Source organism: Tenrec ecaudatus, chromosome 2 (genome assembly GCF_050624435.1).
Source record: "Tenrec ecaudatus isolate mTenEca1 chromosome 2, mTenEca1.hap1, whole genome shotgun sequence".
In the NCBI taxonomy this organism is placed as follows: Eukaryota; Metazoa; Chordata; class Mammalia; order Afrosoricida; family Tenrecidae; genus Tenrec; species Tenrec ecaudatus.
In genome coordinates, this window is record NC_134531.1 from 55,448,925 (window position 1) to 55,476,411 (window position 27,487).

The 27,487-nt window shown below is 44.3% G+C and overlaps 1 pseudogene; it reads right to left on the bottom strand.

Moving 5' to 3' along the window:
• Positions 1 to 1,534: 1,534 nt before the first annotated feature.
• Positions 1,535 to 22,184, bottom strand: LOC142439988 (pre-mRNA-splicing regulator WTAP pseudogene; annotated as a pseudogene).
• Between the last annotated feature and the right edge of the window lie 5,303 nt (positions 22,185 to 27,487).

Consider the following 27,487-nt stretch of genomic DNA (forward strand, 5'->3'; position numbering starts at 1 on the left):
TTTTGGGACTATGCAAAAAAATAAACAAACAAACCAAGTTGCCATGACCTTTTCAGTTGACTTTTCTGCCTTGAATAGAGCTAGCCCACCCGATCCCTTGGGAAGTCATTATTTGGATCAGATCTCTCTTTGGAAGGCACTCTACTGAGACTAAGACCTGTGGATCACTGAGTGAACTTGGCCCCGGCCATCCACTGATCTAGATGCTGCTTTGCGAGGAGCCAACCTGTGCACTAAGAAATGGAACCCAAATAGCAGCCCTTTCTTGACTTATTCTCATATTGACGGTGTGTCTGACCCAAGCCATCGTGTTTTCAATTACCTCATATACAGGTGATAGCCGGACAATGGATAAAGAAGACTCGTTTGAAGTAAAGGCCAAGGATATGGAAAGCACTGAGGACTTCCGGAAGAACAAACAGATCTACCCTGGAAGAAGTACAACCAGTGGTCTCCTTAGAAGTGAAGACAGTGAGACTTCATCTCACGTACTTTGCACATTTTGTCCAGAGAGACCAGTTCCTGGAAAAGGATGTCATGCTTGGGAGAGCACGATACAATGGCTGCAGGAATGGACGCACACGTAGCACTCACGGCCCAGGGACAGACAGCGGCTTAGTCTGCTGTGAGTGGCATCGCCATGAGCTGGGGCCGCTCCAGGGCCCCTAACACCAGCAGCACAGACACAACATCCGTTTCTATTCAGGAAAACCTCCGGGGTGGGGGTGGGGGTGGGTGGAGACCAGGCCCAAGTATTCTTAAATAAGAAAAGCATTGACTTTTTAAAAAAATTCACGTCGCATTTAATATCATGATGCGATACAAAATGCCCCATACAATGAAGGAACACCCCCCCCCCCCACTACCACCACCACAATGCACTTTCAACAGGGGCCTGTCACCTGGAAGAGGGATTCAATCAATTTCATTGTTGACATCTCATCACAGCCAATCTCCTTATACAATCTAGCTATGAAATGAATGCTCATAATGCTTTGAACAACTCGACCCTGAATTTGACAACCACACCTCCATGTTTGTACAGTCCTTGGGAAGATTGTCTACAGCATTAGAAGATCATTCAGAGAACACACCATTGATGAAAAGCACGGACTTAAGGCTCGATCGAGTAACAGAGACCCCAACTAAATGGTTCAGGTAGGAACCACTTGTACTGACATCTATCAGTTGATTCTCTTGGCTGTTGAAAGATGGTTCTTAGCAAATAAACCCTTTCAAGGCAAAATGACCTCATTGCAGTTCTGAAGAAGTCCAACAACAAATCATAAAGTCCACAGTCTTATTGGCAAAAGTAATACACAGTGGCTCAAGGTCACTGTGCTCAAGGTTAAGAGTCATGCAAATTTCATTTTTCTATGTTACTGGAATTTTACATGTTCCATTCATGATTTACAATCTCTCGGTTTTCATTCCTCCAAACTGTCTGAAGACACCGTGTGCCCCAGACTTAAGACTTCTGCTTCTCCCTTTATTTTCTTCAAACAGAAACATTTCTCTCAAGTGTCTAAAATTCCTAGAAGGGGATTTTTTCGGAGGCAGCCACTTCTTCGTAATAGTCCGATGACATCAGGCCTCGGAAGCAAGGGGAGGGGAAGAGAGTAAAACTGAAATGCAAGGTCCATCTGGTAAGTTGAGTCTTGGTGTGGAAACGAGTATTTGGCTGTCCCACCACAGCTTTCTCACAATGGGACTATCAGGGAAGTCTTGACTAGGAAGTATGATTTGTTTACCTATCAGGCATAAACTTCCAGGCACTCAGTTCATTTGGGGCTTGTTCCAGTCTTTTGTCAGTTCCAGTTCACCTTTATTTTTTAGGAAAAACAAGTTGATTGCCAGGTCCACCATGGTTGATCTCAGTTGGACAACGCTCGGCTGCTGAACTTGCTTGAGGTATTGGATTTGGGGAGTCCACTATTGCATCTCTTGTGCCTCAGTTGCTAGTCTCCGTTACAAGGATGTTCTCCCTTTGGGACTCTTGCTGTTGCTGCTGTAGCTTTTCTTCAGGTTCCCTAAAGCCTGGGACATCATTAGCGTAAAGATCTACGTACTTGCCCTCCAAAGCTTTGCACATATGCTTCCTGCTGCTTCCATCTCAGAGTTAATTCATCTCATGTCATAACCTTGAAATCTGTTTCACTCAGTCGAACCTTTCTGGGAAGAGGTTCCTCTTTGGTCGTTTTGAGTCTCCGCAGACGGCCTGCTTCTGGTCACACGGGCCGAGGCTGCGAGGCCGGGACCAGCCACTCCTCAGCATTGACTCCTCATGACATTTACTTGTAATTATTCTTGTTTGAGATAAGCTGCTTTCCATAGCTAGCAACCTATAAAAGAAGCCACTTACATTGTTAACCCCTTCCTTAACACCCAAGAAACATTTTGGGAACAAAACATATTGTTAAGACAAATCTGAGTTATGGAGATAGAAAATAAAGGGGTAAAAAAATCTGACTACGAAGATACAATTTATGAGTGATAAAGATGGTCTTCTAGAATTAGTGAGATGAAAGTAGATTTCTCTTCCTTATCTCCTCCCCTCTCGTTTCTCATGTTCCCTCCGCTCTTTCTTTTGCATTCAGGTGTATTCAGTTATTCACTAATGAATCATGAATCAAACAGACCACACTTACTTGTTGGAGGCCTTTCTTTTTAATTAAGAACAGCCAATTAAGTAATTTATTGTTCTATTAAGCAATACGTTTGTAATGCATAAAACCATTCCAAGTTTTTCACTAGCTAAAGCCTGATGGTTTAAGTACTCATCCCGGCAGAACACTTAACCCAGGGATGGAACAAAGTCCAGTGACATTTATATTAAACTTGACCTAGATATATTTGCACCCTGTTCATCCTCATCTTAGTATGGCATCTAACAAGCCCTCATTCTCCAAACTTGGCACCCTAATTGAGTCTCACAGGTAACCATTTTGCTGACTGAAATTAGCTCTTCAGAAAAGGACAAATCTGAGTCCACTATGGTAAGGATAAACACCAAGACAAAAGTAGGCATCTTCTCTCAAGCATTGCTCTCCCAAGCAATGAGATAGAGAGTGCCCATCAATCACATAACACCCCCTTTATGTGGACATCTTTTTTTTTTTGTGATTTATCACTATGCTTTAATCATGTTCAATTTGTAACAATGGAAATACATCCTGCATATGAGATATTTCACTCCCACAGAGAAACACTCACCTCAGCGTGGGTCCGTTTTGTAAGACGGGGGAGAGGGAAGACCTTCCGTTGCTGCCATACAACACTGTGTAAATGTCAACCCAAATCAACAGACCTCCTACAAGAGTGATGAGCAAACCTCATTGGAAATTCAAGTTCAGATGCGGGGGGGGGGCAGGGGAAATGCCCCGGAGAAGGCGATTATGTAACTGTTGGTGCAGAAACATGGTGAAGCAAGCTCCAGTTGAAGAACATGCTTTACAACCCTACATGGAACCCAAGGGGAGCCCATGCCTAGGACTGTGCTCCTAATTTGTCGTTTGAGGCTAATTTCTGTCTAGCTCTTGGTGACCAAGGTCATATGCTATAAATTACTGGGACATTAGACTCTGTTCTTTCAAGGCACACAGCATCCTTCATTGGCCACAGCTGAAGAACTTGGTGTGGAAACCCCACTAAGGGAACTGGGCTTTTCCTCAAATTCACCTGTCGCAGAGTTTAAGGAACTGACACACCCCGCTGGACTTAAGGTTGAAATGTCCTCATGTGAAAATAAGCAGATTGTTCTTTCAAGGTTATGGAATTGGTGGTCATTGGATTGTGGTTTGGGTCAGCTGCTTTGAGGATGACCAATAAATGGTGGTCTGGGATTACTATGTGTTTCTTATGTTAATGCCATCCTCGCTTTCTCGGGACATACATGCATTAGTTGTGTAGGCATGGTTCTGCCTGTGTGAAAATTTAGCCCTATCATGAAACCCAAAGTTTATGTAGAGTGTCCAGTCACTTAAAGAGTTTAATCTGTACAAATTAATAATTCATGTATTAATATCTGAAGCTGGCCTATACTTGTATAATTTCCTCTTCTCAATAGTGTTTTCAGTTCTATAACATTGGCTAAATTAGTGCTATTATTTATCAACACTATCAATCTCCTGTCCCAGAGGGATGATTTATAATGTCTCTATCATAAAATGGTAATGATGTCTCTAAAGTGAGCCAGAGAGATCTATAAACCATACAGATATGAATGCATTGGGGACTTGAACTTAATTCTACCCTTAATCTGAGAACCATTAGTTCTTATGACATAGTCCTATTCGATACCATCGTGAATATAGCAGGTTTTGTAAATATAACCTCGATGAACAAAAATACAGGTTCAAATAGGATCCAATGTGTAGTGGATTAAATACTAATCTATTTCTGAAATCTTCCCTCGTATTTCCTTTCTTTTCTTTGTAATATCCTTTTCTTCTGTCCCTCTTTAAGACCTCCCTCTCCACTAGCAAAGAGAGCTTGTGTTGTGTTCTGAAATGCCTGTGGAATGGAGGGAAGATGGCGCACACCTTTTTGTATTTGTGGTGTGAAGCAGGACTCTAGGACTCTTCCTGACTGTATGCAGTGTTCACAAGCTATGGGTCAAGCTAGCTACACTGAAATCACTGAATGAAATGGGAAATGTGTTGAGTGGAATTGGGAAGTATAAGCAAATAGGAAGTCCACTCCCCTGGCATACGGTCTGGTGACATCACTGGTGTCCAAATGAAAATATGATCTTCTAAAAACAGGACGCATACACATGCACTCACCCACACACTACAGGTCTTCTCTTACACTGTGTGATTATGGGGCTCGAGAATTCATGGACTGATTAAAGGCCATCATATATCTCCAATTCAATGGCTAAAATGTTCTTGCTTTTATGGAAAGTAAGCATCAGTTTAGTGATAACCTAGTTTGAAGATATCTTCAGATCTTAAGCATGCAACTTATTGTTTTAAATGATGGGGATAACATGTGATTTCCATGGATCATGTCTTTCCCCCAGGCTAACTAAGACACTTTCCCCCAGGCTAACTAGTACTAGTCTGCCACTGGTATTCCAACAGGGTCACCCATGCTGGGAAGATGTCGTTCACGTTTCCAAAATTAGATTCAACTAGGAAAACGAATCTGGTGGTCTGCTTCTTTAAAAAATGGCGAGTGCAACCATAAAAACATCAGAGATATGGATGCTGAGCTCTTCATCTAGTCCAGTTTCTCATATTGTTCCACATAACAATTTAGTAAGTGGGGTAGGTATATTTATTGTGCCAACCTGGCTAATAGGAACATATGGGATTAAGAGATAAATGGAAAGCCGCCCCCCTCCCCTGCTCTCTAGCTCTCTGGTGATCGAACCAGCATGTGGCTGCTTTAGCCTGTTCTCTGCCTCAGCTTGTGAGCTACACTACCTGTGGGAGAGTCAACTTATGGATATGTTGCTAGAGCTTGAGGTTCCTTCGAGACCTGCTTTGCCACACTGCTGGTGTGTACATCGCTTGAGCTTAAGGCTGGGGGATCCTGTCATCTTGCATTGCTTGAGTTTGATATCCCATCTTGGCCTGCTTCACTAAGCTCCTCAGCTGCTGACTGTGACTTGTCCTGCTGTTTGCTGCTGTCGGAAGACTCTGCATGCACTGCCTGCCTGAGAAAAGACTCAGCTGTCTGCTTCCTTGACCTTGGACCAGGCAGCCCTCTGAGTTAAAGGAAATCCAGTATATTAACTGTTCTGTGGAAGTGTGTTGATGTACTGATATGTGGACTAATTAGCTGCTATATTTCTTCATGTTGTATAAACCTATCCTCATATATCTAAACCTATCCATATATTTAAACCTTTCTATCTATCTATCTATCTATCTATCTATCTATCTATCTATCTATCTAGATATATTCCTGGTTTTGTTTCTCTAGAGAACCCTGCCTAACACAGTAAGTATGGTGAGATAATACAGTTCTATCTCACATATTTTTTGATAATTAAACCAGGCAGTAGCCCCTTTTCAATGTATAATTTCCACAGAAGCACAATGAAGTCTTCTGGAATCCTACACCTCCCCCCTCCCCACCTTTTTTGGGTAATATCCCCCACACTTTGTTATAAACACACACTCTAATGCCTTTGCATAGTCAAATAAAATAAAAGTAAACATCTTTCTGGTATTCTCTGCTTTCAGCCAAGATCCATCTGACAACGATAGCTCTCATTCCAAGTCCTGCTGAATCTAGCTGGAGTTTTTGGCAGTTCGCCAGAACTTCTGGCTGCTTTTCAATTATTTTCAGCAGAAATTTACTTGCATGTAGTCTTTCTGTTTTGTTCCATACTTTGTGCATCCAGTTTAAAAGCAAAGATGCCACGTTGCGGACTACCATGAGCTGCAGCAGTGCAATTTTTTATTAGTGATGTTATCTCATCTCGTTCAGTAGTGTTGGTGATGGAGGAAATGCCAATCTCGCCACCAAAGCCCACTACCACGGAACTGACAGAGACTCCTGTAGGGCACTGGAGCAGATGCCTGCTCTTTCTCCCATGGAGTGGCTAGTGAATTTGAACCACTTATTTTGTTAGTTATCAGCTGAATGCCGGGCTCCTTACTCTTGAACTGATCCTATGGAAGTTGACCGATACTGCTGCATGAGAACAAAGACAAGCAGGAGGCCACAGAATGGCCATGAGATAGTCGGTTCTGAGTCGGAGCAATTAATCAACCCCTGAAATGCACTTTCTGGCTCATGTCATCCCTTTGGACAACACAAGCGGAGGTTAAACATGATGGCAGCCCATGGGACACTTATTTAAGAAGCCCATGGGACACTCCATCTTTGAAAACCCTGGCGTTCTGGAAGCCTTGGGGCTAATTTGTCGGATCCCAGGCATTGTCACATATCCCTCTACTCTGACGTAGATGGGATTTTGTGTAACTGCTTTCTCTGCCCTTGCCTGGCCCTGCTACAGCGATATTGCTCTTGGCCCATGACATGTTGATGGCAGTGAACCTGCCAGGTTCTAACTGAGGCACTGAGAGCTACCAAGTGTTTCCATTCTGCATTCTGGGAATTCTCACCAGGTCTTGAAGAAAAATATGGCTTGGGAAGATGCTAGGAAAGAAGGAATGAAAGAGAGAGAGAGAGAGAGAGAGAGAGAGAGAGAGAGAGAGAGAGAGAGAGAGAACCAAATAAAAACACAGGGATAAATCTGAAAGCAATCTATAGCCTGAAACAGAGTGACCAGAGTCCACCAGCAAACCAATGAACAAGAAACAGAGGCCTATTGCCATGTGTTCCAGAGATGTTGTGATGTTGGCTAGGTTGTATTTATATAGTAACACCTGACTGATATCCTCTGCAATAAACAATTCTATATAGGTGATGGGTGTAATTTTCTTTTTTCCCTTGGAATCCCAAGAGTTCTAACACACAATGAGTTCACCAATGTCCTGGGTATTTTGTGATACCCATTCAAATAGGCCTTAGGAATTCCGCTTCTTACGAGTCTTCAAATTTGCATTTCATGGAGTGCTGCGGTCCACTTCTCTAAATTCCAGGCTCTCCAATCTTTGCATGCTAGGTCTAACTTAGTACGCTTCATGGAAAACTTCATTTCTCCCAGTCTTTTGTCTCTGGGGGGAATACTTCTCTCTCTACACTTTGTTAACGCTCATGTTTTCAATTTGTGCTTTCTACAGTAAAGTATGAGACTTCCAGCGTTGTCTTATATCTCTTAATGGTTAATATATCCATTACCATCTGAACAAGGAGTCCTGGTGGCACAGAGGCTACACATTGAGCCACACACCACAGGGTCTGTAGTTCAAAATCACCAGCCATCCCTTCAAAGAAAGATGAAGTTGTCTACTCTTGTAAAGAGTTATAATCTCGAAACCCACAGAGGCAGTTCTCCTCTGTCCTATAGGGTCACTATGAGTCAGAAGCCACTTGATGGCAGTGAGTTTTGTTTTGGTTATCATCTGGTCACACACAGGATAATGTATTGACTGCCAACTAAAGCACTGTTGGCTGGAGCCCACCATGGGAGAAAGACTGACAGTCAACTTCTGTAAAATAATGGGTGCATTAACAAAAGTGATGAAGATAGCTGATGGTGCCTGGCTATAGAAAATATATACCATCTGGGGTCTTAAAGGCTTGAAGGTAAACAAGCAGCCATCTAGCTCAAAAGCAACAAAGCCCACATGGATGAAGCACACCATCCCGTGTGATCACGAGATGTCAAAAGGATCAGTTATCAGGCATCAAAGAACAAAAATCAAAGCATTGTGAATGAGGAGGAGTGCAGATTGGGGACCCAAGGCCCATCTGTAAGCAACTGGACATCCCCTTACAGAAGGGTTGCGGAGAGGATGTGACCCAGTCAGGGTGCAGTGTAGCAACGATGAAATATACAACTTTCCTCTAGTTCCTAAATGTTCCCCCACCCCCTACTCCCCACTATCATGATCCCAATTCTACCTTACAAATCTGGCTAGACCAGAGGATGTACACTGGTATAGATAGGAACTGGAAATGCAGGGAATTCAGGACAGATGATCCCTTCAGGACCAGTGGTGAGAGTGGTGATACCGGGATGGTGGAAGGAGTGTGAGGTGGAAAGGGGGACCAGATTACAAATACCTACATATAACCTCCTCCCTGAAGGATGAACAACAGAAAAGTGGGTAAAGGGGGATGTTGACAGTGTAAGATATGACAAAATAACAATAATTTGTAATCATCAAGAGTTCATGGGGGAAGGGGGAGCAGGGAGGGAGAGGAAAATGAGGAGCTGATACCAAGGGCTCAAGTAGAAAGCAAATGCTTTGAGAATGATGAGGGAAACAAATGTACAAAAGTGCTTAACACAATGGATGTATGTGTGGCTTGTGATAAGAGGTGTACAAGCCCCCAATAAAATGATTTAATTATTAAAAACAAAACAAAAAATATTTGCTTTCTACTTGAGCCCTTGGTATCAGTTCCTCATTTCCCCCTCTCTCCCCATTCCCTTCTCCTTCATGAACCCTTGATAATTTATAAATTATTATTATTTTGTCATATCTTACACAATCCAATGTCTCCCTCACCCACTTCTTGCTGCCTGTCCCCCAGGGAAGAGGTTATATGTAGATCCTTGTAATCTGTTCCCCCTTTCTCCCTTACCTTCCCTCCATGCTCCTGGTATCACCACTCTCACCACTGGCCCTTAAGGGGTTCATCTGTCCTGGATTTCCTGTGTTTCCAGTTCCTGTCTGTACCAGTGTACATCCTCCAGTCCAGCCAGATTTGTAAGGTAGAATTGGGTTCATGATAGTGGGGGTGGGGGAGAAGCATTCAAGAACTAGAGGAAAATCGTATGTTTCATCATTGCTACACTGAACCCTGACTGGCTCGTCTCCTCCCCGCAACCCTTCTGTAAGGGTATGTCCAATAGCCCACAGATGGGCTCTGGGGCCCCACTCTGCACTCCCCCTTATTCACAAAATGATTTTTCAGTCTTTGATGCCTGATAGCTGATCCCTTCGAAGCATGTAATCTCACAGGCTGGTGTGCTTCTTCCATGTGGGCTTTGTTGTCTCTCAGTTATATGGCTGCTTGTTTATCTTCAAGCCTATAGGACCCCACACTCTATCTTTTGATAACCAGGTACCATCAGTTTTCTTCACCACATTTGTTTATGCATCTGCTTTGTCTTCAGAGATTGTGTTGAGAAAGGCTGGTGTGCTTCCTCCATGTGGGCTTTGTTGTTTCTCAGTTAGATGGCCGCCAGTTTATCTTCAAGCATTTAAGACCCCAGACGGAAAGCAAATGTTTAGAGAATGATGATGGCAACAAATGTACAAGTGTGCTTGACACAATGGAGATATGTATGGATTGTGATAAGTGTTGTATGAGCCCCCAATAAAATGATTAAAAATATAAATGAAAAAAGTTGGAGTTAATATATACACAGCCTTGACAATTTGTGGGGTAGTTCTACTCTGTCCTATGAGTTGTTCACTATGGTCCCTACGAGTTATTCAATTAGACATCAATGGTTTATCATCTGAAAATGCCCTCAAGACAGGAATGCCCCTCTTGATTATCAGAAAGAGTCTTTTTGCCAGTTGCTGTGTAATACAATCTGGCTCATGGAAAGTCTGTGTTATGAAAGGTTGCCTGGTCCTACACCATCTTCAGGAGCTTACAGAATAGGTCCTTCAAGTTGATCCACTGGCCCCTTAATTCTCTGGAGATTCTTACTTCAGTAAATAACATCAGCATCCTCCTATTTGCCCAAGCTAACATCTGAGTGGCTAGCTGAAAGGCTGGCAGTATGGACCCACCCAGAAGCTCTGCTAGAGGAGTGCTTGCCAATCTACTCCCATAAAGGTTATAGCAGGCAATTAAGAAAATCCCCTGGTAAAATTCTACTCTGCCACGTCAGACCACTAGAAATTGAAATCAATCTAGTTGCACCTTACAACAACAACATTGATCCTTACTTCTTTAACCTTCTGTTAACCAAGTCCTGTTCAATCAAATCTCTTAAATGTCAGTCAGATCTATCCATCTCTTCCCAAGTCATCTGGTATTAGCTCGTCCATCACTGTTCTTTGTCTGGATCATTGCATCTACGTTTTCACTTGTAATACCTGGTGCATTTGAGCCATGGTCTTGGTGAAGGATATTGAAAGCACCATGGACTGCCAGAAGAACCAAACACATCTGTCTTGGAAGAAGCACAGCCATGATGTTTTTTAGAACGGAAGATGGTGAGACTTAATCACACGTACTTTGGACATGTTATCAGGAGAGACCTGGTGAAGGACATCCTGCCTGGTAGTAAAGCAACGGGGCAGTGAAAAACAGGAGGACTTGCAGGAGGTGGATGGAAGTAGAGGTTGCAACAATGGGATCACACATAAAGGCAATTATGAGGACGGGACAGAACAGGGCCATGCTTTGTTCTGTTGTGCTTAGGGGTCGCTATGAGTCAGAACCAACACAATGACACTGACCTTACGCCCTGACCATTTGGAATTTCTGTGTTTTTTTTTCTTTGAAGAATATTTATTTTGCTGCTGTGGGAAAAATAATTTCTTTCTTTTAAAAAAACCATTTTATTGGGAGCGAATACAGATCTCATACCATTGCACAGTTCAATCACATTGGGCAATATTGCACACTGCATATGTCGTTGCAGTTATGTGGCCATTGTGTATGTGAGGTAGAGGATCATTGAGGACAGCCTTCTCGGGTCTTTGTTACGTGTGTTCCTGTATATGGAACCCACGAATGACGAACCTCTAGAGAAAAACTAGAAAGGTTCCTGGGGCGGGGGAGGTGGCACACGGTGGGTCCGCGGGGGAGCTGATCTCAGGGAGTTCAAGAATGAAGACAATGTTCTGAAACTAATGTGGTAGCAATTCCACAATGCTTCTTGATGTAATTGAACTATGGAATGGTATGATATCAGTATTGGCTCCCAATAAAATGTTTGTTTTTTTTTAAAGAAAGAAATGCGTTTTTTTCCCCACAGCAACAAAAGAAATGGTCTTCAAAAATGCATACCCACTAGGGTGCAGTATAGCACCAGGAGAGCACCAGTGAAACACACATATTCCTCTGGTTCTTTGAGGCTTCCTCACCCCCCACTACCATGACCCCAGTCCTGCCTTTCAGTTCTGGCTAGACCGGAACATGTACACTGATACAGATAAGGGCTCACGACACACAGAATCCAGGTCAGATAAACCCCTCAGGAACAGAAATACAGAAATGGGAGTAGGATACCAGGAGAGTGGGGGAAGGTGGGAGGAGGAGGGAAGCAAAGGAGAACAGATCACAATGAAGGATGCATAAACACCGCCCCCCCATCCCCCTCTGAAGGGGGATGAACAACAGAAAAGTGAGTGAAGGGAGACAGCGATTGGTGTGAGAAATGAAAAGAATAGAATAATAATTTATAAGTATAAAGGGGTCACGAGAGTGGGAGGGGGAGGGAGGCAAAAAAGAGGAACTGATACAAAGGGCTTAAACAGAAAACAACTATTTAGAAAATGCTAATGGCAACATATGTACAAATATGCTTGATAAAATTGATGGGTAGAATGTTATAAGAGCTGTAAGAGGCCCCAATAAAATGATTTTTTTAAACTGCATATTCAATTAAGTCATTTGCTTCTTAATAGACTTCATGGTACCAGGAAGCTATCTGAACTTTGACTTATTAGAACCTTCATCACCCACTCCAGGTTACTTCCTTAGCTTCTGTTTGACTGAAGCTCCTTGTTCTCTGTACCTCGGCTAAAACGAATTCCCTGCAGTCCTCCCAAACTGTACATAATACTGTGCACCTAGACTAAACCTCCCCCCACCACCCTGCCGCCCGTTTTCCCCCTTGCTCTTTATCTTCCTGGTTGCTTTCTTCATAAATCTCTCCTATATTCTGCATTCCCCAATGTGGCCAGCCTGGGAGCTGTCCTTTCTGCTTGTTGGGCAGCACTCTACGTCCATGCTTCCCTGCACTGCTCACTGGCCTAGTTGGCAATTTCCCATTTACTCATTGCTGACACTATAGGTGGCCTAGCCAAGAGCCATGTCTTCTCCATACAAGAACCTAACTATGATGTGAATGCAGTTGACCCTTGAACATGGCCGGGGTAGAACAGTTGAAAATCCAGGTATAGTCAATTTACAGTCGACCCTTGTTGACTCTGGGGATTAAGATGCTGGGCTGCTAAACATAAAGTTGGCAGTTCAAACCCACCAGCCGCTCTGTGCAAGAAAGACCCCCGGGGCTATCTGCTCCCACAAAGATGGACAGCTTCAGAAATCCTATATAGGATCACTACAAATAGGGATAGAATCAATGAAGCAGACTTGCTTATTTTTGCGTCTTGGAATAGCAAGAGTTCACTTAAACTTATACACAGTTTTATTCACAGCTGTATATTTCCCTGTTCTGCTGTCCCTGACCTCAAGGGTGGACAATATCTACAAAAGTTCTGGGTGACGTGAATCATCTCTGAGGGAGCAGACTCACAACAGTTGAGGTGACAGCCTTGCCAAGGGGATGGTCCCAACGCATGTGGATCCTGTGTACAGTGAAACACACACCGTTCTAGTCTTGGGCCGAGCCCACAATTGTTCTTACGTTTGAGACCATTGTCATTGCCACTGTGTCCATCCATCGTGTCTAGGGCCTTTGCCTTTTTTTGCAACCCCTCATCTTTGTCAAGCCCGATGCCCTTTTCCAGTGAAAACAAGACCAAAGTAAGTGAGACGAAGTCTTGTCATCTTTATTTCTAAGGCACATTCTGGCTGGCCTTCTTTCAATACAGATTTGTCATCTGGCAATTCTTCAAATACCCTTTCAAGAATCAGGTATGCTCAATATTCTTTGCCAATACCATAATTCAAGTGCACCAATTTTTCCTCAGGGGGAAAAGCCAGGTATCTGGAACACGTGTTGACTTCCCTTTGCAGTCATGTATTTAAGGGAAGAAGTGCCCCAACTCGATTCTCTGTGAGGGAGCTTGATTGTTTAACCTAGACATGTGGTACCATTGATGTGCTAGTGATTGGTCAATGCCACATGATGAAATTTAGGCCAAAAGTATTGAAAGGAAGATTTCCAGGAGTTGTCTGTGTGAGAAAGATGTTTCTCTTTCTCCAAAGTAGATATAAGAAAATCCTACTTTACCGGAAAGCACCCATGAAGGAAAACAAACAGACCCTGAACAATTAATACATTTATGTGTGTGTGAGTTTTTGTTGTTGTAGCTATTGTTTTGCTTTTTGTTGCTGCTTCATTGTACTCAGTCTTGTGATGGTACATAGCATGTCTACCTGGAAGGGATAGGTGGAATAAACAAGGCAGAAGAAAGAACAACGGGATGACAGTTTCAGGGGGACATGGGATAGGAGAGGCGGGGAAAAGGAAGAGGGTGTTGTTACCAAGCCCAGGGACAAGGGAACAACAAGTGATCCAAAATCAGTGCCAAGGAGGATGCGGGAGGTCTGGCAGGGCTGGATCAAGGGCAATATAACCGAGAGGAATTCCTAAAGCCCAAATGAAGGCAGAACATGATAGTGGGACAAGAGGAAAGTACAAAGAAATAGAGGAAAGAACTAGGAGGCAAAGAGTAGTCATAGAGATTTAAATATAGGCATTTAAAGATGTAAATATATTTATATATGATGAGGGAGAAATAGATATATGTATATATTTATAGGTTGCATATTAAGAAAACAGATGGACAGTGGGCCCCTGCACAAGTATTCCCTCAACACCAGAACACTTTGTTCTAACAATTCGGCAGCCTGAGATGCTCACCTTCCTGGCAGGATCGTGGAAGACAATGGGTGCACAAGCAAATGTGGTGAAGAAAACTGATGGTACCCAGCTACCAAAAGTTATAGCACCTGAAGTCTTAAAGACATGAAGATAAACAAGCAGCCATCTAGTTGAGAGATAACAATATCCACAGGGAAGAAGGACACCAGCTTGTCCCAACTCAATCACTGAGGACAAAGTGGGTGCATAAGCAAAAGTGGTGAAGAAAGCTGATGGTGCCAGGATGTCAAATGATATGGCGTCTGGGATCTTAAAGGCTTGAAGACAATCAGGCGTCCATCTAGCTAAGAAACAACAAAGCCCACATGGAAGAAGCACACCAGCCTACTCCGACATGAACGCTGAAGACAAAGTGGGTGCATAGACAAATGTGGTGAAGAAAGCTGATGGTGCCCAGCTGTCAAAATATATAGAATCTGGGGCCCCAAAGGCTGAAAGATAAACAAGAAACCATCTACCTGAGAAACAACAAAGCCCACATGGAAGAAGCACACCAGTCTGTGAGATGACAAGGTGTCAAAGGGATCAGGTATCAGGCATCAAAGACAAACAAAAAACAAAAAACAACACACACACAAAAAAACATCGCATTGTGAATGAGGGGGCGTGCAGTGGGGACCCAGGGCCCATCTGCGGGAAGCGGGAAATTGGAAATTCCTTTGCAGAAGGGCTGCGGGGAGGTGAGGAGTCAGTCAGAGTGCAGTGTAACAATGATGAAATATACAAATTTCCTCTATTCTTGAATCCTTCCTCCCCCCCTCCCCCCTATCATGATCCAAATTCTACCTTACATATCCGGCTGGACCGGAGGATGTACACTGGTGCAGATGAGAACTTGAAATACAGGGAATTCAGGACAGATGAACCCCTCAGGACCAGTGGTGAGAATGGCGATACCAGGAGGGTAGAGGGAAGGTGAGGGAGAAAGGGGGAACAGATGGCAAGGTCTACATATAGCCTCCTCCCTGGGGGATGGACAGCAAAGTGTGTGAGGGAGACGTCCGATGCTGTAAGATATGATAAAATAATAGTAATTTATAAATTATCAGGGGTTGAAGGGGAGGGAAGAGCAGGGAGGGAGGGGAAAAATGAGGAGCTGATACCAAGGGCTCGAGTGGAGAGCAGGTGTTTTTAGAATGATGATGGCAACATATGTACGAAAGTGCTGGACACAAGTGATGTATGCATGGATTGTGAAAAGGGTTGTATGAGCCCCTAGTAAGATGATTAAATAAAAAAGAAGATCCCTTTTTCTTCTTTTTAATAAATCCTTCTTTTCTAATAGTTATATGATTATTCTTATACTAGAATGTGGTAGTGGAATGTGGCAGATATCTTGAGATCATGGGAGAATAAGCCAGAAAATCACCCACACCTCTGACTGACGCGAAAGCAACTGGAAAGGGCTCCAGCCTGTGAAACGTGCCTGAGTCACTGAGTGATTTTCCATCTCGGAGTTCCTTACGGCTGAAGTCAGTGGACGTAGGTTTTCTATTCGTTGGAGTTGGGTATTTTGCCAAACACTTGCCTCTCTTCCTCACTGAACTGATATTAATATGATCAGATGTTTGGGACGTTGGACCGGTTCATTCTGGTATGAACATCCTCTGAAAATTCCTATTGCCAGTCCAGTTATCCTGAATCAGAATCTACATTCTAATGAGATCTACATTCTAAGTACCTACCGGAGTCCTCGTTAAAATGTAGACTCAGATTCAGTGGACAGGCAGAATCTCAGTAGGGGGTCTAGCCAGACCGAGCCTGTTTAAAGCTTAAAGTTTGGAGACAGAAAAGCAGGAGAACGAACACTTTGAAGGAAACATTTTAGATGGCTTCGTGGCCTGGTGATAAATAAGGAAATTTATTATTAATGTGATGCCTGATAGGGACTCAAATCCGCTTTTGAAGAAAAGGTTATAGAAATTTTATGACTTCGAACAAAGCCAAGAAAACTGGATCAGAGAATAACATGAAACTGCGGCGGCCCATTGTAAAAGCAAGGTCAGAAATGATCACAGGAAGTGTATTGTGTCTAATTCAGAAGCCTCCAGAAATAAGACCTAATTCATTTTCTTCTCTGCCCCACCTCTTGCCTTTAGCCTGCTTCCCATGCTGGCTCTGGGTTTCACTTCAAAAGCTCAGGAATTTCAAAGGGAGGCTGGAAACTACTGAACGCATTCACCTACACTCAGAACAAAGATCCACAGAAAGGTCAAGGCGAAAGCTGAACCCACACTTACAAGAAATTTTCAGAGATTTGAATACAAAACTACCCGGCAGTCTCCTTGCTTCCTCAGAATTTCGCGTTAGAAATAGGAGTTTGAAGATAGCAAGGAAGTGAAACACTCTACTTCATTCATGTTAGCAAGCTCTCTAAAAACACGAGTGGGTGAGTGAGCTAAGCTTCTGATGGTCAGCAGGGAGGTAGCTCCTGCTTCAGTTTTGTGTTTTTTACACATTTAAGGCAGTTGCATATCTAGGGTGGGGGTCAGCGCTGCTCAGCAGACAGGAGTGCTGGGCTATTTGTCAATAATAGATCAAACTGCATTTCTGTAGGGAAAGAAAAAGTAATGACAGCTAATAGGGATAGGTGAGAACTTTTTTTTTTAAGCTACTTAAGTTTGAGCTTTCCCTAGAACGGCAAAGAGACTTGCTGGAATGTTATGGCCCGTCCCTTGTAAAATGAACCACTGTTATATAAGAGAGAAGTGACCACTTCCTTGGAAGTTTAATAGAAGTTGGATGTAGAACCAACTTATTAATTTGGGGGGTGGGTGGGTTGGTGGCGCAGTGGTTAAACACTGGACTGCTACCTGAAAGGCCTGTGGTCTGAACCCACAAGGCCTTCAACTGGGGAGATGCGGCAGTCTGCTGTCATAGAGAGCTCCAGCTTCAGAACCCTGTGGCACCGATTCTTTCTAGAGGCCACGGACTTGGATGTGTGTGTGTGTGTGTGTGTGTGTGTGTGTAGGAAGTGTCTGAACGTGTAGCACTCCTCTTATGTTTATAGGTCTGATTCAATAGGGCAGTGCGCTTCTGCAAAGATTTGCTTTTTTGATATCATATAGAGTCAATATGGGTAAGCTTTACTGTCATGGTTGTGTGTAAAAATTGAGCCTCAAAAATACACGGTGGTAGAAATACTGTACTTTCAAAAAGTCAGAATCACAGCCCTCCTGGAACCAGGGGCTAATCAGTCTGGTAGAGGAGCATCTGGCCCCATGGAGTCTCTGGTGTGGTTCACGTCCATGGAGTCAACTTCAACGCAGGAAGACCTTGCGTGCCAGAGTAGAACTGGTATGGCCACTTGGAAGTAGATCATGAGGCCTGTCTCCCAGACTCAAAACTCACTGCCTGACTCATAGCAACCCCAGAGGACAGAGTAGAAGTTTCTCTCTGGTTTCTGAGAGAGTAGAAAGCCTCAGCTTTCTTCTGCAGAGCAGAGAGGCTGCTAGTTTTGAACTGCTGGCCTTGCGGTGAGCAGCCCAATGCAGAAAGAACCCTCTATGCTATCAGAGCTCCTCCTATCTTCCAAGGGACCTCTAAGCCCCACCAGACCCACTGCCATCAAGTCAATTCCTACTCACAGTGGCCCTGGGTAGGTTTCCTGTAGAGGCTGTAAATCATTCTGCCACGCTGGGTGGCTTCAAACATGTAAACTTTTAGCTTGCCTCCCAGTGCATAACTATGTGGTCTACTCTAGACTCCAGGTAGCTCCCAAGTACTTGAACTCTGCTTAGTCCAAATAGAGATCCACTGAAAAGGGAATGTGCACTCAGGATATTGAAGAATTAGCCTGAAAGGTGTACAAAAACTCATTCTATATATAATGTTAAAATAAGAATATTTTGGAGGTAATGGGCTAAGTAGAGCATGTTCTTACAATAGCTTCCCTTTCATATTGAATGACTTCACAATTTGCCCAATTGACTGCAAGACTGGGGGAGTCGCATTCATGTGACACAATTCCTTTTAGCTTAACACCTATTTCTGGAACAGCATCCCCTACTGTATTGACTCTTGGCAATTGCCCAAAAAAACATTTATGGAATAAAGACAATCTTTATTAGTATCTTGGGCATGAATGGAGAGAAAGCTGATACAGATGCACACCACACATGAGGATCCACACAGACACACAAACACAGTGACATTCTGAAACACTGGTTCTGAATGGAGTTCTGGAAAACTTTTCAGAAATAAGTAGTGATTCTCAATTTAGCAGACATTCAAGTACCCACATAACTGAATGGGCTCTGAACCCTGCAGCTAAAAATGCCCAGCTCCTTCAGAAAAATGGAAAATGCAGTGTGATTTGCAGTACAGAGCACTCCAATTTTAGCAGCCTTTGTCCTTCTTGAGGCTTGGCTGCGTCAATAATTAGCAGCACAGCCCTGGAGCTGGAGGGAGGACATGAGGCTGATGAACGAGCGCACATGAGCTGCCTTCAAAAAGCGACAGGAAAAAACCAGAGAACACCCGAAACTGGTCCCATCAGAGGTGCTCGTGTTAGGTGAACCCAGAAATGAGAAACTGGGACTTCATAAACCGGAACCCAGCTAGGTGTGCGTCCTTACCAAAGCCCACTGAGGACGCAACACCGTTTCACCCGGTGCTTTTAGCAAGGACTTCTAAAAGTCTTGATGTTTCTCAGGGCCTTACCAGTTTGCCTGGGGCTCTTACACGCCTTTCCACTCCCGCTCAAAGCTGTAGAAGAAGTAGAAGAGCTCAGAGGCTCATGAACTGAATGGGGTGCTCATGTAGAATTTTTTTACTTAGTACTGTCTTTGAACTGCTTCGACCACCAAACCAAACCCACTGCCATCTAGTGGATGCCAACTCATAGAGCCTCTACAGGGCAGGGCAGAACTGGCTGTGTGAGTTTCTGAAACTGTTAACTCTTTAAGGAAGTAGAAAGCCCCGTCTTTCTCCTTTGGCGTGGCTGCTGATTTCAAAATACTAACCTTGCATCTAGCAGCCCACTTCATAACCACTGCACCATTACGCCTCCTTCAAACTGCTACACATGTGCACTGTAAAAGGAAGCAAAGGACTCTGTCTTTTTTGGTCTATCAGTTCTTCTGAAGGATGATTTAAAGCCGTCTGGATAACTCTATGGTTAGCGAGGGGATCCAGTGAGATAATGCTAGGGTAAAACATGTTTGTATTACATCACTCTAAAATCTAAAATATGGTTAGACACAACCATCAGAGATGAGTGGCAATCTGGCAATATTCCATGTGGTCTTCGACCCAAAAGAGAAGGCCAAGAAAGGTGTACCTACCAAAAACATTACATCGATGGAGTGCACACCATCCATAAAATTAGTATTCTGAGACTGGCAGAGACTGTGAAGGCCGGCGAGTGTGGTTGGAGAAGTGGTTCTGCTATGTGCAAGCTGTGTGCTTTGGGGGCATGCCGCCCTGCCTTTCTATATCTCAGTATTCACATCTGCGAAGTGGGAAATGCTATGTGTGTCATGAGGATTAAAACACTAAATGGATTTAACATGGTAGAATAGTGCCCGTCATCAAAACAACAGCTCGCTGCCCATTCTGATTTACAGTGACTCTCTATGTAGGACAGGGTAGAACCGCCCCTGTGGGTCTCCGAGCCTGTAGCTCTTTACAGGAATAGAAAGTCACATCTGTCTCTTGCAGAGTAGCTGGCAATTATGAACTTCTGCTCTTCTTGTTCGCAGCCCAGTATGTTACCCACGCTGTCACCAGGGCACCTGCTGCCATAGAGTTAGTATTACATGAGTGTAAGCGGGTTGTTCTTTAAGCATGAATCCTGCAGCATTTTAAGCACTAGGCTACTCTCCTAGGTCATATGACAGAATATACTAAATACATGCTACCCATGGGTCTGCTCACTAGAGACGGCTTTGGTTTTTCATGGAAGGATTCCAAGTGCATGATGGGAGAGCAAAGAAAAGCAGCTTCAGTACCTCAGTCATGAAAGGACAGCCTAACTTCAAAACAAGACAAACACCAGACCAAAGCAAAAAAGGCAAAGCCATCCCTTCAGAGCCGATTCTGACTCACGATGACCCAAATGTCAGAGTCAAACGGCTCAACAGCGTTTTCTTGGCTGTAATCTTTTTGTTTTGTGTGTGTGTGTGTGTGTGTGTTTCATTCTCTTTGTCTCTCTCTCTCTTCTTAATGATTTTATTGGCACATTCAATAGTTCAGTCATACCAAGAAGAGCTGTATAGTCATCACCACAATCAGTTTTAGCACATTCTCTTCTCCCTTGCACTCATGAGTGTAATTTATTATTATTTTTATCCACGGGGAAAATATAACCAACAAAAATATTCTCCTATTTACATTTCTGTTCTCCTTTCTACATGTGTGCCCACTGATTTTAGCTCTTGGTTATAATCTTGATAGTTTACCAAGTTTTTCTCTTAGGGAACCTCAGGGTGAGTTTCCATCATGGACCTGTAGGTTCTACTTCTTATGGCCCCGAGGCTTGGATGGTAAAACGGTGTCTCCACATGGGACCTTTGTGATTGTGGCTCTCCCTATTTTTACTGAAGTGCTGAAATAACAACAAAAGATGCCTGTATTTGCTTTAAAAAAATCATGTTCAGATCGATTCAACTTACTGAAGTCAAACAACAAAAGGCTGGTAATGACTGACTTTTCCATGTACATGTCTCTTTGAGGACTCAAACCTATTGAGCACTTGTACATTAGAAAAAGGTGGGCTTTCTCTGATAAAGATTTTTTGACAGCTCATACGCTCAGCATTTCCATGCAAGCCAACTGCAGCCTGGAAGGGCTCTGAGGCCTGCTCAGCAGACCTAATAAAAAACGCACTTCCATCTGGTCGTGGACGATCAGAGGGCAGGGTAGAACTGCCCCTGTGAATTTAGAGATGGTAACTAGGTAGGGTAGTAGAAGCCTCCTTTTTCTCAAACTGCCGGCCTTGAGGTGAGCAGCCCCTGAACTGTGGCTGGGTCCGCGCCCTCGGCAATAGCTGTGCGCCAGCGAGTGGCCCCCTGGATTGCGTCCTTGAGAGGAAGCCATGCTGGCAGTTTCACCTTGACTGTGACCACGGATCCAAACACAGCGACCACTGTGAGGCTGGCACAGGATTGGACGGTGTTTCCTTCTGTCATTGTGAGTCAGCACTGGCCCCGGGGCACTGAGCACCAACCAACAGTCATCCCGGAATCCAAGCAAAGATCGACTCCTCAGGAACTTTCTCCAGGATTTTCTCCTAGGTCACACCCAGTGGATTCATTCCACTCATCAGAGGCACGGGTGATTTTCCATGACTACACCTCTTTCCAAGGAAATTTCTCAGGCTTTTTCTTATCTAGATTGGCCAACTATTAGTCAACAGCAACGCTGTTGATTCAGAAGGCCAGATAAAGCATGAGGGCAGAGATAGGCGTTCCAGGTAAATGTGTTTACAGAGTCATTTGCTAGGAAAACTCCCTAGTAAAAATCATCCGAATATAGCTTTGAACCCTCCAAAACCAAACTCACTGCCAACAAGTTGATTCCAACTCATGGCCACCCTACAGTCAGGGTAGAGCATCTGTGGAAGACCTCCATTAAATCTGCTCAGAATGCTTGCTGGAGAAAGAAACCGTTCTTAATGTTGATCTCTTTTGTTCAAATGCAGTAGGACCGTTTCGTACATATAGTATGATGATGCCACCCACTGCCGTTGACTCCATTCCCACTCGCCTTTGTAAATCTTTATGGGAGCAGACCCCCTCATCTTTCTCCGCAGGGGGGAGGGGGAGTTGGAACTTCAGACCTTGTGCTTAGCAGGTTTACACTTACCCAACAGCGTCAAGCGGGCTCCCATGTTAGGTGATAACCAGCCAACCAACAAACTCTCTGTCGCCTAGGAGATGCTGACTCATAGCGACCCCTGTGGGTTTCTGAGACTGCAATCATTTATGGGAGCAGAACGCCCCATCTTTCTCCTGTGGAGCTGCTGGCGGCTTCAAACTGACAACCATGCCGATCACAGGCCCAACGCTTCCCCACTATGCCATCAGGGCTACTATATTATAGAGTCTATTTGATACATGAGACATGGGGAATATAGTAAACACATGCTAACCGTTCAAGCACACTGTAATGTCGGAAGGTCATGATTTATATTAACAACCATGATGATTACCTACTGAAAGCTATGAAACTGAGTGCATCGGCAACATATTGGAGCCCTGATGGAACGGTGGGCTGTGTGCTGTGCCGCTAACCCCAAGGTCAGCAGTCTGAAACCACCAGTTGCTCCTTGGGAGGAAGACAGGGCTTTCGAATCCAGTAAAGAGCTGCTGACTCGGAAACTCACAGAGGCACTTCTACCCTGTCCTATAGGGTCTCTCTGAGTCAACATCCACTCAGTGGCAATGATTTTAGTTCTTTTACTTTTAACATTTTTTGGCAACATACTAAGACACAAGAAAATAGTTTAAAAATCTTCTCTCATGATCTTGTGTTCTTAGAATTATTTTCTTTCTCCTATAAAGTAAAATATCTAAAGACTGGTAAGTTAATGCTATTCCCCCCAATGTCTAGAGCAGCAAGCACCTGAACCAGTGATTCTCAACCTTCCTAATGCTACGACCTTTTTCTACAGTCCCTCGTGTTGTGGCGAACCCAACCATAACGTTATTTTCATTGTTACTTCATAACTGTAATTTTGCTGCTGTTATGAATTGGGAAACCCCTGTGAAAAGGTTGTTCGACCTCCAAAGGGGTCTCGACCCACAGGTTGAGAATGGCTGACTGAACCATTGTAGGTGCTTAAAATATCTCTACCTGCGGGTGAATCAATGACCATTGGAGGTGCTCACGCCATCCTTTCCACACGGATAGGACAGGCACACGGATAGGACAGAACATGTGAGAAATTCAACAACTCAGAGACACATGAAACGTTGTCCTTTCTGGGAACATCAGGCTAAGTTATAATTAATTGTTTGAAGTCTAAATGTAATCTACAAATTAATGACAGAGCATAATTAAATGAGTCACAGCCATTCTATAAAGAACGAATGCACAACTTTTCCAAAGGTTGTTACCATTACGTGTAAAGCCCTCAGGGTGAAAACTGGGAGTCCTATTATTCACGTGGCCTTCACATTCACTAACGCGCGACGGAATGATCCATGCAAGCACATCAGCCAAGCATTACTCTCGGGGAGGGAGGGACAGTTCAATTCGGAGAGGTAAAGCAAGAAACACTCTTACATTGCACTCAGAAGAGCCCTTTCACTTTCTTGATTTTTCCGGATGGGCAGAGCAAGTTCTGGCTGGCACAGAGGCGAAATCCAGAGTGCAGCCAGTTTCTTGGAGTTAGGGAGAATAGGGGTGCTATGAGTCAGGGTGGATTTGACGGTAGCAGACAATAGGCTCCAACGGCTGCTGGCATCATGCTCTTGCATGGGCCAGGCCCTCCACTCGAGGCAGGGAGCACTCTTTCAGAGTATCACCTCAAATGCCCGTATCAACCCGTTCTCAGGAAAGACTCGAACCTCAGGAAAGGTTAGATTCAAGTCCCCACTCTACTCCTACTGGAGATATTGTCTTTTCTAATTATGCCTGTTTTGTTTTTTAAAGTCAAAACGACACACTGTCCACCCCCTTCCTGCTACAGGAAAGAAATGAGAATTAGAACCCAAAGGCACCCTGTTCCCCTATTAATTCCCTGTCGACTACACACAATTTACACTTCAAGTTTCATTTCCTACAAGCCGCTCGCCACGACTCAAGCACAGCCCTCCATTTGCTGTTTCTATTATCTCCACTTCCCTGCTTCCTCTCCAAGGATGGCATCATCCTCAAGACCCTAACCTCAACCCCCCCAACCCCCACCCTTTGAAGCCACTGTAAGCACTGATCCCTTGAGCCCCAGTCCATTTACCTGGCTCTCCAGCATCTCTGCCTATAGCCTCCCTCCCTAGATGGGGGAGTCGGGAGCCATCGAGTCAGTTCCAACCCACCATGGCCCCATGCACAGCAGAAGGGAGCACTGCCAGGTCCTGCACCAGCTCCACCATGGTTCCTGTGCTTGAGCTCATTTTGTACCCACGGTGTCAATCCGTAAAGAGGGCCTTTATTTTTTTCAGCTCCTATCACAATCTATACATATATCCATTTTGTCAAACACATCTGTGCATACATTGTCATCATCTTTTTTGAAACATTTTCTTTCTACTTGAGCCCCTGGCATCAGCTCCTCATTTCCCCCCACTCCTCCCTCCCCCATGCTCCCTTGATAATTTATAAATTGTTCGTGTGTGTGTGTGTATCTTACACAAACTGCTGTCTCATTTCACCCACTTTTCTACTGTTCGTCCCCCTGGGATGGGGGCCATATGTCAATTATTGTGACCAGTTTCCCCATACTCCACCCCCACCCCATTCCTTACCCTTCTAGTATTGCTGCTCCCCTTATTGGTCCTGGGGGGGTTTATTGTTTCTGGATTCCTAGTGTTTTGAGCTCTTATCTTTACCAGTATACATGTTCTGGTGTAGTCAGATTTGTAAGATAGAATTGGGGTCATGGTAGGGCGGGGGGAAAGCATTGAAGAACCAGAGTGGGTGGGAGAGAACCAGAGGAAGGTTGTGTGCTTCATCGGTGCTATACTGCACCCTGGCTGACTCTTCTCCTCCTTGTGGCCATTCTGACAGGTGGTGTCCAATTGACTACTGATGGGCTTTGGGTCTCCACTCTGCTCTCCCCTCATTCCCACTGATATGCTTTTTATTTGTTTTGTTTTGTGTCTTGGATGCCTGATACCCGATCCTATCAACACCTCATGATCACACAGGTTAGTGTGGGCTTTGTTGCTTCTCAGTTAGATGGCCGCTTACTTATCTTCGAGTCTTTAAGACCCCAGACGCTGTATCTTTTGACAGCCGGGCACCATCAACTTTCTTCACCAGAGGAGAGGGCCTCCCTCTTTTCCTCCACCCACTTTCCCAAGCATCATGTCCTTCTCTGGGGACTGGTCTCCTCTGACAGCACACTAGACGGGACGGGCCTCTTTAACTCAGGCATCATAACTTCATGGGCACTGAGTCGACCATTTATTGACCTGATTAAAGGCATTCAATTGTTTGAAAGAGAATAGGATGAAATATTCCAAACCAGTTATATTTATTGTTGCATTCACCTTGTAGATAGGCATAAATACGCTTATCCTCCACATTGTGAGACTCAGAACAGAGACTCAAAGCAAATCAAACTCACTGCCATGCAGTTGACAGCAGTCCTGCTGGTGATAGGCTTGCCATGGTTTTGAAAGACTGGTTTCTAGGGACTTCCTGACAAAGTCTAGTCTGTTTTCCATTCTACTTCACCCTTTTCAAGCTTTACTCGGCATTTGAGCATTTTTCATTCTTCTCCAGTTCCTCTGTCCATGAGAAAGCTTCATCATTTAAAGTTCTAAAAGCTACACCATAACGTAGGCCAAACATAATAACGTGGCCTAGTCTCCAACTGGCTAGCTCAACTTCTTTCATCCTTGCTACCCTTCTGAAATTCAAAAGCCCAGTGTGAGCCTGAATATCTCCTTCTCATTAAAGACTTAAATCCACAAGGTCAGTCCTTCAAAACCACCAGCTGCTCCTTGGAAGAAAGACAGGGCTTTCTACTCCCCTTAAGCGTTACCATCTCTGAAACTCACAGGAGCAGTTTGACCCTGTCCTATAAGGCCACTATGAGTCTGCATCAACTCGATGCCAGGCTCCTTGAAGATCGCTATGTAGCAGAATTCTGACAAGTGGACAGTCCACTAAAGTCTTCTGGGGCTCTGGAGAAACTTCCGTATTTCTGATAAATGGAACAGGTATACAAAGAGCTGCCCTTCCCATTTTCTTCCCTCTTCCAGCTCCACAGATGAGGTCCCTGTTCCCACAGCCACAGCTGTAGCAGCCATCTTGCCACCATGAGAAAAAGGCCAAGGAAAGGTCCAGATGCTGACCCTCTGCTGGAGCTCACAGCTGGGGTAAGCAGCCGCAACACCAGCAGGGGCCCCTCCTTAAAACAAATCTCAGTTTGCTCAGCCACTGGAGGCCCAGGTTCCTTGTTCTACCAAGTTCAACAGTTTGGGTATTCACGAAGAAGGGTCTCCTTTGGCTACATTGTGTGTTCTCTAATCGAAATCTAGCCCTGGGGTCAAAAAGGCAGAAAGGGAGGATGGAGAAAGAGGTGGTTGCTAATATACACACATTCACACACACACACACACACTTACCCCTAGGGAGATCCCCACTATTCTCTTTCCTTACAGAGGAAGGGGACTATTGTTCGATTCTCTTAGGGATTGCTTTCTGCCTGTGTTAATCATGGAAGAGCATTATATGAAAGATCTGATGGAAATGTATTTGAAGTCTGTGAGAAATTCATTGACCGTCCACCCTATGAAGTGATTGCCATCTGCATCTCCTCTGCGACGGAGGTGCAGCAGGTTGCAGGCCGGCAGTGTTTTCTGCCGTTGTTAGTGTAGGATGCCTTACCCCTACGGTCTGGCCACAAGTGGCAAGCAAGACTCTCATCCACCTCTATCAGAAAGGTAAGAAGCAGAGGGTGCCTCTCTGCTGCTCATTATCGCAGCCATTGAGATTGCCTGCTGTGATGATGTAGTCCGGACTGCAGATTTTGTCATCGACGAAGTTCAAAATATTATTCATCTTTATGGAGCAATTTTGGTTCCTGCCCTGCTGAATCCTAAGCGTCCAATTAAAGAGAAGTTCTCCCTTGACCTTCTAGATCCAAGATTTGTGTTTACATATGTACACACCTATGCTTATACCTCTACCCATAGTTTTGCTTCCTAGATCTTTCCTGTTTCCTTTTACCTTCCTCCTGCCCCACCATCATACTTGCCCTTCTTCCGCCTCTTAGTAGTTCCTCTCAGCTAGATTGCTGCTGTTCTAACACCCTCAGGATCTCTACATCCTCCTCGTTGTTGATTTTATTACTATTTTTAAAGCATTTTATTGGGGGCTCGTACAACTCGTAGCATCGTTGCTCATCTTAATTCCCTAGTGGTTGTTCCCTGTCTATGGTGTTGTTTGCTCACTGCTCCTTTCCCCTGCCGCCTCCTCCTAGCAAGTCCCTCCAGAACTGTCGGCCCCGTTGCTTTCTCC